This window comes from Pituophis catenifer, unplaced genomic scaffold (genome assembly GCF_029215685.1).
Source record: "Pituophis catenifer annectens isolate HBS135680 unplaced genomic scaffold, rPitCat1.0.hap2 SCAF_2, whole genome shotgun sequence".
Taxonomy (NCBI): Eukaryota; Metazoa; Chordata; class Lepidosauria; order Squamata; family Colubridae; genus Pituophis; species Pituophis catenifer.
The window spans coordinates 101344570-101361029 of record NW_027256882.1 but is presented as its reverse complement, the minus strand read 5'-3'; positions in this window follow the sequence as shown (position 1 = coordinate 101361029).

Sequence of the window (16460 nt, the reverse complement as noted above, 5' to 3'; positions counted from 1 at the left end):
TGCAAATTTAAATAGGCTAAGGGAGTGGCCAATTAGCTCCAAGCCTTACTCTCGAGGAGACCTCCTCCTGAGTAACCACTCCTGCCTTTTGGCAGCTCTGCGTGCCTGTGCATTGAGAAGAGGCTCCTCCATTTCATCCTCTTCACTTAAAGGAGCCTCTGGATGTTCTGAAGGCCCTGGTTGAATCCCTGCCTCTGGCACTACATCTCTTCAGCCTCCTCACTGTCCGACTCGAGCGCTGGCTGCACAGGCTGCTGGAGCAACACCACACCAGCCTCCTCGTCGTCGGGATCAGCATTTTTCCGCACTTATTGCATCCGCGGATTCGCGCCCAGCCGCCCTATTCAGGGTGACTCCCTCCCTCCTTAATTTAGGGGGAGTGGAGAAGCCCTTGCAGGGTAGAGCTGAGGAGTTTGTGCAGTTCCTGTCGGATAAAGTCGCTCAGATTTGGATGGACCTGGACTCTGATTGGGCAATTCCGACCAAGATGACGGGGGCAGGTCTTAGTCCTATTGTGTGAGATGAGTTTGAGCCTGTGACTCCTGAGGAAGTGGACAATGCTGTAGGAGCAATGAGTTCCTCCACTTGTTTGTTGGACCCGTGCCCCTCCTGGCTGGTTTTGGCCAGCAGGGAGGTGACACGAGGCTGGCTCCAGGCTTTAGTTAATGTGTCCTTAACAGGGGGCCTTCCTGCAACCATTAAAGGAGGCGGTTGTATGGCTCCTCCTCAAGTGGCCTTCCCTGGATCCAGCAGAATTAAAGAACTTTCATCCATAGGTCTCCAACTACCCTTTGTGGGAAAGGTTGTAGAGAAAGTGATGGCACTTCAGCTCCTGCGGTCATTGGAGGAAAGATTATCTAGACCCTTTTCAGCCTGGCTTCAGGCCTCAGTTTCAGGCCTGTAGTTTCAGGCTACAGCATGGAAACTGCTTTGGTCACAATGATGGATGATCTCTGGCGAGCCCGAGATGGGGGGGTCACTCCTCCATCTTGGTGCTACTTGACCTTTCAGGGCTTTCGATACCATTGACCATGGTATCCTTCTGGGATGACTAAGGGAGCTGGGAGTGGAAGGCACTATGTTACGGTGGTTCTCCTCCTATCTCTCTGGTCGATCACAGTCGGTGTTGGTAGGAGGACAGAGGTCTACCCCTAGGCCCCTCATTTGCGGGGTGCCTCAGGGCTTGGTCCTCTCTCCCCTCCTATTTAACATCTACATGAAGCTGCTGGGTGAGATCATCCGACGATACGGGGTGAGGTATCAGCAATACGCTGATGATACCCAGCTGTATATCTCTACCCCACATCAATTCAGTGATGTGGTGGATGTGATGGGCTGGTGCCTGGAGGCTGTGAGGGTCTGGATGGGAGTTAACAGTCTCAGACTTAACCCAGACAAGACTGAGTGGCTGTGGGTATTGCCTCCTAAAGACTATGTTTACTGTCCATCCTTGGTTCTAGGGGGGGAGAAATTGGCCCCCTCAGAACAGGTTCACAATTTGGGTGTCCTCTTAGACTCATAGCTAAGATTAGAGCAACATCTGACAGCTGTGGCTAGGGGGACCTTTGCACAGGTTTGCCTGGTGCACCAATTGCAACCCTACTTGGATCAGGAGGCTCTCTTCACAGTCACTCATGCCCTTGTCACCTCACGGTTAGATTATTGCAACCTGCTCTACATGGGGCTACCCTTGAAAAGTGTTCGGAGACTACAGTTGGCCCAGAACGCAGCCGCGCAAGGTGTCGTGGATGCACCTAGGTACACCCACATTACACCAATTCTCCGCGAGCTGCACTGGCTCCCTATTGGTCTCCAGTCACAATTCAAGGTGTTGGTTATTACCTTTAAAGCCCTACATGGCTCAAGGCCAGGGTATCTTTGAGACCGCCTTCTACCGCATAACTCCCAACGACCGGTAAGATCCCACAGAGTTGGTCTCCTCCAGGTCCCGTCAGCTAAACAATGCCGGCTGGCGGGCCCGCGGGGGAGGGCCTTCTCTGTGGCTGCCCCAGCTCTCTGGAACCAGTTACCTCCTGAGGTCCGGACCATCCCCACCCTATTGGCCTTCCAAAAAGCGGTGAAGACCTGGCTTTTCCGGCAGGCATGGGACCGTTGATCTCACCCTTGCGATCCGACGAGATCCGGCCATGAATGGTGTGAATGAGTTTTAATGTTTTTAATGTTTTTAATTCTTAAATGTTTTTTATAATGATTTTAAATGCATTGTGGGCTGCCCTGAGTCTTCGGAGAGGGGCGGCATACAAATTGAATTAATAAATAATAATAAATAAATAAATAAACAACTGCAGTGATTCCCTTAACAGCTGCGGCAAGAAAGGTCGTTAAATGGGGCAATATTCATTTAACAAATGTTTCACTTAACAACAGAAATTTTGGACTCGGTTGTGGTCGTAAGTTGAGGACTACTTGAACTGCGCTGATAAGACCACACTTGGACCACTGAGTCCAGTTTTAATTACCATGATACAACAAAAGATGTTGAGATGCTAGAAAGAGTGCAGAGAAGAGCAGTGAAAATGATTAGGGGACTGGAAGCTAAGCCATATGATCAACGTTTGTAGAAACTGGAAATATCTAGTCTAATGAAAAGAAGTGGCATGATAGCAATCTTCCACTATTTAAGGGCTGTCACAGAGAGGAGAGGGGTCAACCTATTCTCCAAAGCACCTGAGGGCAAGACAAGAAGTAACAGATGAAAGCTTCACAAATAGAGATCCAACCTAGAATTAAGGAGAAATTTCCTATCAATAAGAACAATTAATCAGTAAAATGGTTTGGGGATGCTCCAACGCTGGAAGATTTTAAGAAGAGCTTGGACAGCCATTTGTCTGGAATGGTATAGGGTCTCCTGCTTGAGCAGGGGATTGGACTAGAAAATCTCCAAAGTTATTCTGTTATTCTATACTCTGTATTCCTCCTGTTCCTGAGTTGGCTGAAAAGTACATTGATATAAATTGTGCTCTCACTGAGGCCTCTGCTTTAGCGGGCCTCAGCAATGAGGCTGATAAGTGGTGTTGCCTGTATTAACTAACTAATTAACTAATTAATTAATGTGTGACAGTTCCAGGCCAATGATGGCAATGTAAACCAAAGCTTGGGAATAGAAAAAGGATGAGTAAATTATTAAGGGGGAGGAGGTTCAGAAAAAAAAATTCTCAGGCCTGAGGAAAAATTATAGCACTAGAAGGAAACTCAAAGAAATTTGACTTTGTTTGGGTTCAGATGGAGGGGAGAGAAACTGTCAGCCGCTTCGAAACTGACAGGTTTCCAAGGTTTTATTATTATTGTCATGGCAAGCTCAGACTCAGATGAGGAGATTGACAACGGAGCAGCCTGCTCTAGAGTTACCAGATGAACCGCCGCCTGAGGACATGGAGGCAGTTGAGGTGGGGCCATCCAGTAATCAACAGGAGTAGCTACTTTCAGTCTTCGAAGATGAGGAGTCTGAACTGCAGTCTCCACCCAGCAAAAGGGCTCGCCAGGTAGAGAAGAGAGCAGGGTAAAGGTGTTCTGCAAGGTTCCTCATGAGGAGCCTTGCCCTCCTGTAATAAGCAACACCAGCACAGGCTCTAGTTAAGAAGAACAGCAAAAATTAGGAGGAGGAGCAAAATAGTAGCATCAAAGACATACAGTACAGAGCCAGGCACTGCCTGCAGAACAGATCATGAGCTTGCTCAACTGCAAGCTCCAAGTTAAGCTAAAGAAGAAAGAGATCAGGGGTGGGTTCTACTTATCTTTACTACCGGTTCGCAACGGGATCGCGTTGTGAACCTGGATCATGTTGCGAAGCATCTGCGCATGCGTAGATCGCCGATGACAACATCCAGGGCGGTGGGCGGGGCCTCCTGCCAGTTTTACTACCGGTTCTTGCAAACCGGTCCAAACCGGAGGCAACCCACCACTGAAAGGGACCCAGTTTCCATGCCATGACCTTGAATATCTACTCCCATTTTCAAGGAGAACTTCAGAAATGGCTTTGAAATCCTGAATATCATTGGTAGGGAATCAGTGGTATTAGAACAAATTTAAAGAAACCATTAAGGATGAATGAATGTGAAAAGAGACTGTCGAAAATGACAAACTTTTCTATGGGGTTTCTCAATGCTCAATATTCTTCCGGCTCCTATTTAACATTTAGTAACATCAGTGTGCTGATGATACTCAGATACTCTGCTCCGTGCTGACCAAGTGATGCCTCCAAAGGCTGTGGAAGTCTGGATGGAGAAGAATAGGTTTCAACCTAAAAAGACTGCGTTTCTGTGTGAGAAAGAACTTCCTGATACTGGGAATTTGCCATCTTTAGTTCTGGATGAGATTGCACTGCTATGACGATAACAGCGTTTGCACAGCCATATTTTATTATATTTATTAATTTCTATCCTACCTTTGTTAGTTTTACAAGTAACTCAGGGCAGCAAACAGACCTTCTTCCTCCTATTTTCCCTACAACACAAATCCTGTGAGGTGAGTTGGACTTAGAGAGAATGGCTGGCACAAAGTCACTCATGGTTTTCATGGCTAAAGTGGGATTTGTACTCATGATCTCCCATTTGTCTCCTGTTGTTGGCCATTGTACCCCTTCCTGACCAAACGGGAAATCAATTGAAATAAGACACCCAGAGTCACCTTGCAGGGGAGATGGGTGGCATTTAACCAATAAAATAAATTGAAATAAATACTTCGTTGTATGAGGAACGTGCCAAATTTTGCCCAGAAACAGATATCCCAAAGATATCTGATAGTTATTCCTATTTTTTAAAATAGGAATTAGTTAGAAAAACAAATCTAATTGTGAAGTACGAGCAATTTCTCTAGTTATCTTCTGTAAATGGGTATTTTAGTATGGATTGGAGCTACTCTGGGAACCATTTTGCCTAGGCCATAATTGGGCTTCACACTAGAGCTTGATAGTAAATCACTGCTCTCCAGACACTTAATCCAGCTGGGCTTGACTTGGCAGAAAATTCAGACATGACCAACCAGACTAGAATCTTTATTGGAAACAAAACTAAAGCCCTAAATGCAACAGTTGATTGCCTACTACGAAGTAGAAAGACTGAGACAGCATTACATAATGGTTCTTCCTAGCCTAGGAACCTCTGGGTGTTACTTTGCCAGTTTCAATTTTTATAGCAACCCCTCACCCTTTCCAATGCCATTGTATCCATTTGTAAGAATTCCTCCTACTTCTAACTTAAAATACAATTCCTTGCCCAAACTGCTTGCTGATTCTAGCTTAATTTATGTTCTGTGATATTTCTTTTAATATTTTTTTTACCATCTTTCCCCACAATGCACTTCTGGAGGTTGTAATTTTGAAGTGGAAAATGAGTACAAGGATTGGCTTCTTAAATCTTTTCTCTTTTCCTGTTCAAGAGTTTTTTCATGAAAAGCTCTTCCCTCTTTGCTGCTTCTTTTTATCATTCCTAGAAGTATCACATGCAAGCAATAGTTTAATGCTCTTCATCTCCCTTCTCATTTGACTCTAAAGAGCCTATCCAGACTAAGCTGGATAATTGTTAATTGTAAGACTAAGAGGAGGTGAAGAAATAGGGACATTGTTTATACTTCTTGTGATAAGGGTGGGAAGTTGCTTTCGTAGTTTTTTCCCTTTCTTTTTTCCCCTTTCTATTTTTCTTTTTTTTTTCTTTTTGCTTTCTTGAGCTTTTTATTCCAGTTTTCTTATTTTTAGTTTGCACTTTCTTTTATTATTTCACTTAAGGTTGTTCATAAACATTTATTTAAAAAAGAGCAGGGAATGAAATAATCTGGGAAACTGGGTTAATAAACTAGATTTTTCAAGTGGGACAGACTTGCTTATCAGAGAAATATAAAAAATATGGAGTTTGGCACTAAAACTACAATGTAGTTCATAATTAGATGGTATTGGCACCCAACCAAAGTTGCATCTTATCATGAAACAAGAGCTGTTCAGCCCTTTACCACACCCTGCACTGATCTCCATGAACAGAAACATCAGAAACATTCTTCCAAGGGATTTGTGCTTTCTGGGGAAAAAAGGGAATAGTTACTTCTTACTTCTCTGGAAAGAAGGAATACTTAATTTTACCTCTCTATTTGGAATTTTCAAGACCGTCCCACAATTCAGCTATTTGAGCACCCTTTGTGTCTGTATCTTCCATATGCATTCAAAGTCTCTGCTTAACTATTGAAGATATTTTTTAACATTAATCAATTTTCTCAGGCTCTGGTTAATTAATAAATCTTGAAAGCCTGAGGAATTGTTGCTCCAGAGAAAGTTAATTTCTTGACTGGAGACATAGCCAACTTTTGACCGGGTTGGTGGATTTGCCTACACAGGTCTGTGGTTGCAGGTCTATGACCACATTAGCACAGTTGAATACAATCCTAAGCATGTCTTCTCTGGTTATTCAGCAGCTGCTGATCTTGGAACTGGACCAGCAGATTTTAGAGTGGGTTGGCTGTCATTCCATTAATGCCTGGGTGTGCATGCTGGCAAAGCTTCACAGAAGGTGTGTATCTGCTTCAGCCTTCCCCGTTGTGCCACCTAGCTCCATTCCAAAGCTGCCCGTCTGGAAACCTGCAGTTTGTAGGAAGACGGGTCAGGAGAAGGAAAGAAACGTCTTGGTTTCAAAATGAATGGCAAAATATCCCACAAAAATAAAAAAGAAAATGGCAGTTCTTGATAATCAAACTGGTCATCTTTTTCAAGTGTGGTCATTTTTCCTGATTCTTCATGTCCCATCTTTGAGCAAAGCACAGACTAGAGGACTCTACTCAAAGGAATTCAGAAAATTTAGCTGTTGTTCGGGTCAAAGCTAATGAGGATTGCTTAGCAAATTGCTGCAAGACGTATCAATAAAAAGAATCAAATATCACATGTTTGTCTGCAAGTATGAACAGCCAAACCCTTACCTGCATTCCAATTTAGAACTGCTGAAGTGGCGTGTAGAGTGCTGCTACAATAATTATAGTTTATAACTCTTCTGAATATTAATCTGCTTCTTGGATTTCATCACTTGAAAGTTTTGAAAGCTGTATTTTTCCCAAGGTGTTTGAAAACAATACACCTCTCCTAAATGCACTAGGACCTTGATAGTGAACCTATGACACGCGTGCCAGAGGTGGCAGGCAGCGCCCTCTCTGATGGCACATGAGTCGTCATCCCAGTTCAGCTCCGCTGCACCTATGCGCACACCTCCCGCCAGCGAGCTGGTCTTCAGATCTCTGCCACACATGTGCAGGGGCAGGGTGCATGCACAGGGGCGTGCATGCATGCACGGGGGTGTGGGGCACGTGCGGGGGCACGTGCACGTGTGGAGCCTGGGGTGTATGCAAGAGGCCATGCACGCATGTGCGGGGGCTGGCGTGCATGTGTGGTGCCACGCGCACATTGCATTTTGGGAGTTCGCTTTGGGCACTCGGTCCAGAAAACGTTAGTCATCACTGCACTAGGACTTTATCTTTATTCTTCAATTTTTTTTTAATTTTTTTTTTTAAAGAGATTGGATAGCCACCTTTCATGGATGGTTTAATTGCAGGGAGTTAGGTTGGATGATCCATGTGCCCTCAACTCTCCATTTCTGTGATTTTATGATTCTTCCTTGGAATGTTGTGCTTATCATTTATTAATTTATTATTTATTTATTTAAATATACCAGCTTCCCAACTTCAGTGGACTTAGCACAACGTGTCAAACTAGAAAAAAAAACCTCACAAAAACAGCCAAGAACATTAAATTAGATGGACAGCCTATACTAAAACAATTAAATATGAAAAAAAAACACACCAAAACCAACAGAATAGAGCAGGGACTTTAAACAGATAATAAACATCACCCCTCAGAGGTCAGGTTTTCAAAGCTTTCCAGAACCCTAGGAGAGAGGATGCCATCCTTATATTTGGGTGGGTGGGTGCTGTTTGTTGTGACCTAGGCTCATTTAGTCATTACAGGACACAATTAGTCTCAAACAAAATTATTTTATTATAACAGCTAAGAATTACTTCATTCCCAGCTCAGTCCAAATTAATTCCAAAACAGGTCCTTCAGAAAAAGTCCTTCGGGCTTATCACCAACCTTTATCTTCTTTGGCACCCTGCCAAAGGCCTTTCTTGGCAAAGCCCCACAAAGTTCAGAAACAAGAGACGCCGACTGGAAAACAGATTTAGCAGCATTGCTTTCCTACAAAGAGCCCAAGAACCTTTGCTGCTCTTGTAAGCCTTATGGGAGGGGCCAATCATCTCCTGGCCTTACTCCTGAGTCGTCCTTTTTGCTTTAGCTGCTCTTGCCTACTGGCAGCTCTATGCATGCGTGCACTAGGAACAGGTTCCTCCTATTCCTCTGCCTCTCTGCTGTCCAACTCTGAAGGCTCCGGAGTCCGCACATCACTCCCAGATGGCCCTGGCCCCATCTCTGCCTCTGACGCAGAGCCCTCATCTGGGCCTCCTCAGCCTCCTCACTGTCCAACTCCGCTGCTAGCTCCGCAGGCTGCTGGCAGACCACAATACTGTTGTTATTGCTGGCCTATAAATTAGTTATTTTTCTCATTCAACTGCAATCAGCTAATATAGGTAATCCTCACTTAAGAACCATTCGTTCAATGACCACTCAAATTACCACAGCATTGAGCAAATAGTACTGGTCCTGGAAGTTACAATTACTGCAGTGTCTGCACAGTGACATGATCAAAATGAGATGCTTGGCAGCCTATCCACCTTTATGACCTCAGGAAGTGCTTCAACTCCTTCCCCCACTTATTTCCACTCCATCTCTGTCATTTTGACTGCCTTGCTTTCTGCTATCCCTGCTGCCTGCCCTGTACTAGGCCTGTCACCCTGCACTCTGCTGCCTTTGCTGCCCCCTGAAGCCCTCAACTGATTTATTTATTTATGACTTGATTTGATTTGATTTCCCATCACAGCAAATGACTCTGGGTGGCTCACAGTTCAAAACATATGTCCCACAGGTGTTTTTTCAAAAGGCAACAAGACTTTCTTTGTTTTTGCTCGAAGACGTTTCGCTTCTCATCCAAGAAGCTTCTTCAGTTCTGAATGAACTGCCTTTTGAAAAAGCACCTTTGGGTAAGGTGACCAGATTTTAACATTGGTAAAGAGGGACATTGTGGGCGTGGCTTATTTTGTGGGCGTGGCTAGCTGGTCATGTGACTGGGTGGGCATGGCTAGCTGGTCATGTGACCGGGTGGCCATGGCTATGTGTATAGGGTAAGGTGAACAGATTTTAACATTGGTAAGAGGGACACCATTGTGGGCGTGGCTTATTGTGTGGGCGTGGCTTGGAGGCCATGTGACTGGGTGGGCGTGGCTAGCTGGTCATGTGACCGGGTGGCCATGGCTATGTGTATAGGGACTACTCAGAGGGCTGGAAAGTCATTTCTGACAGGTCCTCACACTTTTGACTGGTCCTCATACTTATGACCATCCTCACATTTATGCCCGTGCAGCATTCTTAACAACCATGTCACTCATTTCACAACTGCTTCTCTTCACCATGATGACAAGATAGGGCAAAAATGTAAAATGTGAGGACAGTCGTAAGTTCGAGGACTGGTCAAAAGTGCGAGGACCAGTCAAAAATAACTTTTTCAGCCCTCTGAGTAGTCCATATGCACAAAAGGACTAACCAGAGGGCTGAAAAAAGTCATTTCTGACAGGTCCTCGCACTTTTGACTGGTCCTCACACTTATGACCATCCTCACATTTATGCCCGTGCAGTATTCTTAACAACCACGTCACTCATTTCACAACTGCTTCTCTTCACCATGATGACAAGATAGGGCAAAAATGTAAAATGTGAGGACAGTCGTAAGTTCGAGGACTGGTCAAAAGTGCGAGGACCAGTCAAAAATAACTTTTTCAGCCCTCTGAGTAGTCCATATGCACAAAAGGACTAACCAGAGAGCTGAAAAAAGTCATTTCTGACAGGTCCTCGCACTTTTGACTGGTCCTCACACTTATGACCATCCTCACATTTATGCCCATGCAGCATTCTTAACAACCATGTCACTCATTTCACAACTGCTTCTCTTCACCATGATGACAAGATAGGGCAAAAATGTAAAATGTGAGGACAGTCATAAGTTCGAGGACTGGTCAAAAGTGTGAGGACCAGTCAAAAATAACTTTTTCAGCCCTCTGAGTAGTCCATATGCATTAAAGGATTACAGCAATAGAGAGGGATGAAGGAATGGAAATTAGAGTAGGAGTGAGGGTAAGAGAGGGAGGAAGAGAGGAGGAGAAGGAGAAAGAAAGAGGAAGTAGGGAGGAGAAAAAGAGGGTGGGGGGAAGAGAAAGTAAGAAGGAAAGAAAAGAGAGAGGTGGTAGGTTTGAGGAGAAAGATTGCTGTACAATAAAAAAGATGAAAGGGAAGAAAGCCAACCCCAAGCAAATATAAAGATATTAAGATAAAGAATGAATTGTTAAACTTTAAAGAATAAAAGAGAACAAATATGAATAAATAGCAATAATTAGAAACACACATACAAACATACAATGTATTTTCTTTGAACAGAATATTTGGCTGGTTCACAAATTTAAACAGCGTTTAGTCATTTCAATTAAATTTACAATTTCTATATTTCCTTTTTGCCATATTTATTCCTCATCTATTTTTTTAAAAAACCAATATTACCCTTCATCCTCATCTCTAATCTTAATCAAATTCAATTTTTCCCTTCTATTCTATATTATACCCCTTCCCATTGTCATCTATTTTTATATCCATCCTCACATTGTTTAATTATGTAATTATGTAATACAGTTGTTTAATACAAATTCAACATTTTAATATAAATCAATTAGTTATAAAACTATCTTTTTTGTATATTAATCAATATGAACATGAATATTCCAATTATTTCCATGCAATCCAATTTCTTACAAATCAATTAATTATATTTACCAATAATAATAAACCAAATAATTTCTCCCATATATTCCTCCGAACCACAACTTAACCATTTCTGCTTTCAACACAATATACAATTAATAGTATCTCAATTATTACAATTCCCTAGTTAAATACAGCTTTTTTTCCTTTGTGTTTTAAAATCTTGAAGTCTCCTCCTAAATTTCCCATTGTTTGCAGTTTTTCACCTACCTTTTTTGGGGAGGAAAAATAAAAATAAAAATAAATCTCTCTCTGCCTCATTTTGTCACACTGCACCAAAGACCCTGGTTTCGGTTTCGGTTTCGTTTCTGAAGCTTAGCTAGGGGAAAAAAAAACTGCTTTACGCTGATTGCCTGTAGGGCGGCCCTTTGAAGCCCCGGGCAAGAGTTTAAACAGTTTTTTTTTCTTCTAGCCATCAGCTGGGGCTCAAGAAAAATCGGGACTTTTTTGAAACGCCGCGGGACGCGGGACAAATTGCTCAAAAGCGGGACTGTCCCGCCAAAAGCGGGACGTCTGGTCACCTTACCTTTGGGACAACCATGACCTGGATGACTGAGAATCTCCATAGATATTTAAAACATAGATTATAATTTTTTAAAAAATTAAACAATAAAAAGCATTAAAACAGTAAAAAAAAATTAAAATGTCTAATTCTAGTACATATAAAAGCAAGATATATATCCTGTTAACGATAGAGCCAGGAGGCAGGGCCCTTGGTACATGTAGTGCCCTAGGCTCAGGACCACAACCATGTTTTTAGAGCTTCACAAAAGGCTAACAGGGTTGGGGCCTAGTCAGCTAAGAACCATGAGAAGTAGCAGGGGCAGCAAACTGCAGGTCAGCGGGGTTCAAGGTAGAATGTTGGTTTGAGTGAAGGGTAGCAGGGGTGCCAGGCATCCAAAATGGCAGAGATGGGAGGAAGTAGGTGGATGGGTGGGTAAGAGTTGAAAAAGAAGCCAGCACAGCAAAAAAGAAGAAATGCGAAGTCCTCACCTAAGGATAGTGCGATCCTGGTGTAACTATTGTAACTAGGACTACTTGAACTGCTGTCACTAAGCTGTTCAGAAATGCAACTTTTTTCCTCCTAACAACTACTTTGCTTGGCAATGGAAATTCTGGTCCCAATTAGGTTCATTAAGTGAACACTACCTGTATTTCTTTAGTACCCTGTTATATTATGTCACAACTCTTTTATCACTAGATGCAAACAAGTGGGACACAATTCCACATAATGGAATCATGTTATGATGATCAAGCTTAAAATCTTGGGTGATCAAAGAAAATTGATACTTTCAAATAACAAAATTTTCCTTTATAACCCAACCCTTTATTCTTTTTGTTATTCTTTTGCACTGCAGTTTTTGCATTCATTTGGCATATCCATAATTGTTTTGTTATCGTTGCTATTATTATCTACTCTTGGATATATTACTATTATTGTTTACTCTTGGATATTGATATTTTGAGGAATACTATATTTCATTTCAAAAATAAATGTGGCAAATTTAATAAACAGTTACATGTAATAAAACACCGAGAGAGAATTAAATTTAAAATATTAATTAATAATGGAGCTAATAATAGATTTTGCCCAGCCATTATCTTTCACTTCAAACTTTGAACGCCACCTGTATGTCACCTGCAGTTACAGTATGTGAGCTGGGCAACCATATATATCTAATTAATAACAAACAAACAATAAACAAACAAACCACCTTACAGATTGCTGTTGGGGAGAGAAATCAAATGACTTCAGAGGAGTCCCTTACAATACACTGCCTGAATTTCTGGACAACAGACATGCAGATGTAAATATATAAGGAGGCCTCTATTTGCAAAGCTTATGATGAACAAAAAAATTGCAGGGCCACTGAAACACACAAAATTATACAAATTTGGAAAAGGATCAGTCCAGGACCTCAAAACCCTATTTTTTAAAAAATTAAATGCAAGTATTTTTTGCATTCCAACTTTTCTTGCACAAATTGTAAGTGGACTGAATAATTTTAGACACTCACATTTCCTTTCTTTTTCCTTCAATTTTCCATTGATAAGAAAATGCTTTAAAAAGATTCATTCATCTTTTACATGTATTAAACTCCTGCAATCACACTAAGCAGTATTTTGCATATTATTTTATTTTCCTAGCAAACATATGCACGTGGGTCTACACAGAAAGACACATATAGATATTTTGATTAGAATATTCCTCAGTGCAACCATTTCTCTGCCCTGTTTCTAGAGAACTGACTTGCAAAATGTGATCAATATCTAAAAATACTTCAGCCTTGTTTCACAAAAGGCAGAATTAAGTAAATTCCCACTATGAACCAGACTGTTTTTAAAAGCCATGACAAGCTTCCTCTTGGCACAGATTGAGCTGAAGAGAGATGCTTGCTGAAAATTCAAATGCAGAAGGCAGCCTTAAAAAGCCTCTGGACCATAAATCACAAAGCAAATATAAATAAGGCCACTTATTCTCTGGCAAGATAAATATTTCATTTATTTTGTCGCATTTCTATACCGCCCAACTCCCAAGGGACTCTTGGGAGCAAATATAGCACCCAAAGGCAAGGAAAGGGATGGAAATAATTCTTCAGGAGGGGAATAATTCTTTGAGAAGATATAGCAGCACCTGGAGTCCCCCCATTAAAATAATACAGAGGCCTTATGGCTGCACAGTGCTTGCCTGATTGTGAATCAATACAGAATTAATTAGACTGATTTCTTGCAAAGAGAAATACTGCAAAGTTGGTCAACATTTTGAATTGTGTTAGGCTAAAAACATGTTAACTATGCACAATGTTCTTTGTTAATTTTCTGTTTTTAATTATACAGCAGGAGGGAATTTCTATATCTACCTACTTAACTACTTACTTGTTTGAGTTGCAATTTATCAGTTATAGTAATCTTCCCCTTGAAGGGTGATTTGATTTTAAAATTTATTATTGCATCTTTGAAATTTCATATACAGTATTTCATTCTTGTTTTTGATCATTCCAGCAAACTATTATTAACCTATACACATTTTATTTATAAATTTGATGTTTCAAAAATTTTCATAAGTATTTTTTTTTATATTTTCTTTTTTATTGTTTTAACAATATTGTTATTGTTCATTGTTTTCATTGTTTTAACAATATTAAGTTTTTAAATTTTTAATTCTAATGTTTTAATCTTTATTTGAAAGCTAAAGACTTTCGTGTTATGAGCTCTTAAAAAATAAAAGACAGAGTTATGATGACAGAGGTTAACTAGTGCCAACATAGAAAAATAGGATACAAGAAATCTAAGCATTTTAATTTCTCACCCCAAAAAAGCATCAGGTTCCATCAAGCAATTAACATAATATTTACCTTTAACGGGGCTGAACATTTCTGATTCAAATAATAAGTACAGCCTAAAATGATTTGTGCCTACAGTCTGGAAGGCAGCCATCAATCCCCATCTTGACTACAGATGTCCCTGAAGGGAACAAAATTGGGCATTTGGCTCTGGAGAATTCCAAACAACATGCAGATGGAATGAAATTCAGCCAGAATCCATTGCTTCCACACCAAACATTCTTGGTGGAACTGGGAATATTAAGGGAGTTGGTTCACATTAGAAGCTGTGATCCACAGGCCCTTTTTAAAATATCCCCCCTCCCTACATTTTCTGGAAACCTATTGGGACAGGTCTTTTGCACTAAATCAGGAGTGGGAACTATGGCCCTTTTATGACTTGTGGACTTAACTTTCAGAATTTCACGCTGGCTCAGAAATTCTGGGAGTTGGAAGTCCGCAAGTCATAAAAGGGCCATAGTTCCCCAGTCCTCATTAAATGCAAGTCTGATTTTCCCAGGTTGCTCTGGGGCAATTTATTCAACATAAAGATTTATCATTTGCAGTCTTTGGTCCTGATGTCTTTGTTGCCTCTGAAATTTCACATTTATTATTTACTCCAGAGGACATAACGGGGATCCTAAAACAAAATTAATTTTAGAAGGTGAAGAAAATAAATGAAATGGGCACTGCTTATTTACATGACCTTTAGAATGAAGAACCCGAATGCAAGTTTCTACAAGCCAGTTATTGTTTTAATAAGTATGAACCTAGTCTTTCTCTCCCCCCCCCCCCCCCCGGCGCCTTTTATAATCCATTTAATCCTAAAAAATTAAATCAAGATGTCTTAGAACATCTTAAGTCCAATTTCTATTGCAATAGATATTCTCAAAATAGTTTGGAGGAGATGATGTATACAGAAGTTAGTGGGGTGAGGTTTTCCCCATTCTCATGGACAAACCACATCTTATTGAGCCAGCTAGGTATTATGGGCTGGATTGATGAGTCAGACTTTAAAGCAAAGAACCACGATGCAACAGGTTCTGACCATGCAACTCAGGAATCAGCAGGCTCTCAGCTAGGTGCAGATAAGAGTCAGAAGAAGCAGGATCTATTGGGAGCATGACCTTGCAGTTCTGGAGCAGTCAGGTGATCAAGTCACCTGTTGCAGAAGCTGATTCAGGGCCTAAGCCGGAAAGATCCTCAGCCCTTGCATGTGTATAAAGATTAAATGAGTAGAACAAAGTGTTCAGTGAGGTCCCTCAAAAGAGGCATGACTTCGGAAAATAGGCATGCCTGAACCAGTGCTATAAAAGATCTTGTGAGTCAGACTTCTGTTGGCAAACAACTTTTCAACCTTGCAACCACCTGAATGTATGGGGGGCTTTTTCCATACCTGGATGACCCCTGAATTGGTAAAATTACTCTCAACCACAGGCTTTGGATTTGTCTACAAAGAACTTTACTTTTGAAATAAGCTTGTTTTTTCTCTGAACACTTACATACTTGCATTATTGTAAGAACCAAGTTATTTTACTGAAGTCTAACCTAATTGCTGGCATTAGACCAAATTGGCTGCCAACTACCATGAAAGAAGTTCCACCTTACATCAGTACGGAGTAGTTGCTAGCTGAAATTGAACAACAGAAAGATCAGCTAGCCCAGGGTGTCAAACTGGTGGCCCGTAGGCCGGATGTATCACGTGCAGGCCACACCCACCATGGCTCTGCAAAGGCAAAAAAGTCATGATACGTTGCAATACATCACATGATGCAACCTAGTTTGACACCCATGAGCAACTGGCAATTTAGGCTATGATACCATGTCCTAAATATCCTGCCTCAATACCGTATTTGAGAAATTTGATGATACTTTTGGACAGAGTCCTGTTTTCTTTTATTTCAGTGCAATCTATGAGTCTTAACCCTGCAATCTTTACAGTATGTCACTGGCTTTTGACTCAAGAATGGAACTAGCACAGATGGGCTAGTTTCAGGAGGCATGCAGATGGAACTTCTTTACTTTTCACATTTTTGAATTGCCCATCTCCATCGAACAGAGACTCTGACAGGTTGTACAATAAAACATTAAAATATAAGAACAGTATATAAAAGTTAAGGTTTTAAAATTAAAATTTTACAAGGAGGCAAGGATAAATAAATGCTATTAAAATTAGTTAAAAGGTGAAAGGAGGCCTCTCAGGGCATTAGCCATCCCCAAGGTTGTGT